The following is a 3,825-nucleotide window of genomic DNA, read 5'->3' as shown; positions in this document are numbered from 1 at the left end:
TTTCCTTGCCCAGGATAAAGGCAATATAAAACTGGAAAGCTGTCTGGTTTTTTTATAGCAGGACTGGAGGAAAAACAGAAACCGGGGTCTAGTATTCTAAATCTGGAGCAGTGGCTTTAGCAGGATGATTTAAAGCTCAATTCCTGAACTTGGGGAGATAGGCAAGAAAGAGAAGCCAGGTCTCTAAGCTGTCTGGTAACAGAGACTCTTAAGTAAAACATTGACATTGTTTGGAAAGCCTCTTACCAGTAATTGCAGCTGTACTGTTGACTGCACAAATGAACTGGTTCATTCTGTCCGTCCCCTTAAGTCTTTACTGGTATCTAGCAGTTGATCTGTTTATTTTTATTTTTAAGTAGCTGTTCTGTAATTCAGGACAGTATTGTTTGCAATGTCTATATGTGGAAGGGGGGAAACAATAAGTTTTTATTGTGCTTGCAAACAAGTCCTCTGTGACCTTGTGGTATAAAATCAGCACAGCCTGACCCCTTGATGTAGGATGACAATGCTGAGGTAAGAAATGTATGGTTTTCTCTCTTTTGCTGTCAATGTGGAGAAGAAGAAAGATCTGAAACCCAACTTGCTTGTTTGGTCCCTGCTGCCTACTTTCCTGTGTGTTTTGTAGGTAGTTGTCTGCTTTGCCAACAGTATCACATATAGAAAAGTACTGTTTCCTGGAGGCAGTGTATATAATGTAAATCTAGCATTATCATCATTACTTAGAAAAAAAAAAATGAAAACACCACTCCCTCAGAATGGTACTGCCCTGAAGCTAAACTTTCACCAAGGCTTATTTTGAATGCAGTTGTAGTGACAGAATGGCTGACGAGAGCATAAGGATGAACCGTTGAATTCTTAAGCTATCAAAGCTGTATACCACAGTAGATATCTCTACTTGAAAATCCAGAAGCAAAATAACAAGTTCTTTTTACCTTAACCTGGAAGAAATGCTTTCTGAATGTAGGCATCCATAAAAGGTGTCCGAAAGTTATGTTTCTGCAAGCCGCAAAATATCTCCTAATGATTGAGGCATAATCCTGTCACAGGTGAGGCAGTCATGGCTTGGAGCCTCCGTGCACAAGTCCTTTCCTGGAACTGGGAGCATAGCCTAATGACACCTGAGAAGCTGTAGACTCTGTCAGCTTGGGTTGTCTCTTTGGTCTCAGTGTCCACAGTTGGAGCTGGAGAATTAAAACAGCAGCAGAAGAGAGGAGATGGTGATGGTGTGAAGTAGAAGTCCTGTTTTGGTTGGAAAAGGATGTGGAAGAGGAGTCAGAATGGGAAAGAAGGTGGGCTGAAGAAAAAGATGCTGGAGAACTGGACCACAGGAAGCACAGCACACTGCCTAATTTCTCAAGTTAAGTCTTCACATCAAAACTGAAATGCCTGCTTTATAGCATCGAAATAATTTTCTTTTCCTTCAGAGTTGCTGTGTTTGTGCAGAGAAGGCCACATCAGGGACAGCCAAGTCTTCAGTTGTCCAAACAAATCAGAAAGTTTCTAATTGTTCATTTAACAGCATGTTTCTTACAAAACATGCAGCACAGTCAGATTATATCACTAAAAATAAATATACAGTCAGGCATAAACCCAGAGGGTTAGCTACAGTTCTGGTTTATCAAGAACAACAATACTTGTATCTGAGCAGACGGAACTGAAATACTCTAGCACTGGGGTACATGGTAATTAATGGCTCCTTAATAAGTACTTGGTGAAAGGCTGACGTACTGGGTGTTCCCATTAAGTGACTGAAAGACACGTTGGTGTGGCAGAAATTTCAGAGCTGAATTCTTTCATTAGAGCCTTATTTCCTTAGCAAACTTAGCTGCCTGTGTGCCTTCACTTTAATGCTAGTACCCATGTACTTTCTTAACTGTATCTAATATGGAGATAAAATAGTAATGCAAAGGCCTTGTCTATCCTACCTGTCCCTCCCTAAGGGATTTTAGAAGTACAGATTTTCTTACTAACACAGTGGTGTGAGGAGCTGATTTTGTGCTATACATATGCTTTTATTTAGGGTCTGGGTTGGGATTAACTTCTTATAATCAGCCCTGTAAACTGCACTAAAAAGAAACCTATGCTCCACTCACATTTGGAGGCTTTCAGATCCTGGATTCTAATCTAACTTTATGGCATGATTACTCTCTAATTAAGGATAGTTTTCGGTGGATTAGAAGTTGTGCCGTGTTTAACCTCCATGTATATAAGATATATTAGCTCTTTGCCTAGCACGTGTTGAATAGCTGGTTTTGGTGTATTAAAAATAAGGTGAACTAGCATTTGGTGTCTATACTGTAAAAAAGAACAGCTTTGCTAGGATATATTTTATCTTTTTGCTATAATGACAGACTTCCTTCATTAACTTCCATAAGAAACATTAAATTTTATGAATGCGTCCATCAGTCTTTGACAAACTCTGACTTGAAGATACATCAAATATTATCTTCATTGATAGAAGGCCTACATGATTGTTTCAAGTTGTGACTTCGCTTTGCGTAGCTAAGGACAAATATTACAAATCCTACCAATCTTTTATATATACCCTGATTTCTTTTACAGTTCTGTCCCAATGCAGTTCTGTGGCTCTAAAGTAACTTAATACTACTGACTCAGGTGGTCCAATTCAACAAGTCCCATGTTTATACTGTCCTAAACTTCATGGAATTTTTACATTTGTGCAAAGTGCATGTACAACTTCGGAAGAAAATTATTAATGTTGATCTATATGCTTTAGATAGAAGGACAAAATCCTTCTGCTTCAATGAATCCTCTTAGAATTTTCAAGTAGCTGCAAATAATCTAGTGTGATTCTGACCTAAGAAGTATACAGCGCTTTTCCTGACAATGATATGCTGCTTCTCTATGATGCCCATTTTTCTACAGACAAGCCCTGCCTAAACAGACAAAACTGCAACTTAAGGGAGAATGACAGCATCATGACTTTTTTAAAATGGATTTTAAAACAGATTTTAATAGAGAGTCAATCTGTCTATGGTTTTCTGGGCTACTTGCATAGGTCTCCTGATAATACAACTTCGTTTAGTGTAAAACAAGTAAGGAGGAATAGCATCAGTCCAGGGGAAGGTGATGTGCTAAAAGTAGATAAAAGTTGGCTGAGAAGACATGAAGTAACTTCTCACAGCCTATGTGTAATCAAGAACATCAGTTTAGTAAGCTGAGGTATAAAGTGATTTAAATTTATAACTATCCTTTCTTGGTTAAGTTTATCTTAAACTCACCAACTGAGGACTGTCCTCATGCTCATATTCTGGAAATGTGTGAGCATAGAGAGGCAGGGAGAGGGAGAAATAACTTGTCCTACTGCTCCGTGTGCTGCTTACACATGGGATCCTCAGCATCTAAACATGATGAACTGAAAGAAACCTCAGTCTTGCAAGTCTTTAGTGTTGCTAGCAGCTTCAAGGGAGTCCTACCTGTTGGTGTAGCACTAAAGTTGTAGGTTCACAGTTATTAAACAATGGAAGCAAGGCAGACCTTGCAATTGCAGAAGACAGTGAAGGGCTGGTGTCTGATGTTGGAGGATGGAGAGGCTAGACTTCATTTGGAGGAAAGACTGTAGGTTTATTGCTTCAAGCCATATCTGGAGCTGCCACTAATCCAGACAGCATGATTTGGCCAGCTCAAATAATTTAGCATGTCATGAGATGATGAATTGCTGAGGGGCACCCTGTAGGTTCTCTGGTAAATATTTGACTATGCTTAATTTCGAATTTTTTTTTTTCTTGTTGGTGTTCTAGCTTTTGTAAAAAGTGCCTGCAACTGCTGGCAGCCAGCATAGTTTAGAGTAGCCTTTGGCTGTTC

The sequence above is a fragment of the Caloenas nicobarica genome, chromosome 4 (genome assembly GCF_036013445.1).
Source record: "Caloenas nicobarica isolate bCalNic1 chromosome 4, bCalNic1.hap1, whole genome shotgun sequence".
Taxonomy (NCBI): Eukaryota; Metazoa; Chordata; class Aves; order Columbiformes; family Columbidae; genus Caloenas; species Caloenas nicobarica.
The sequence above is the reverse complement of the archived record's forward strand: the minus strand, read 5'-3'. Positions refer to the sequence as shown.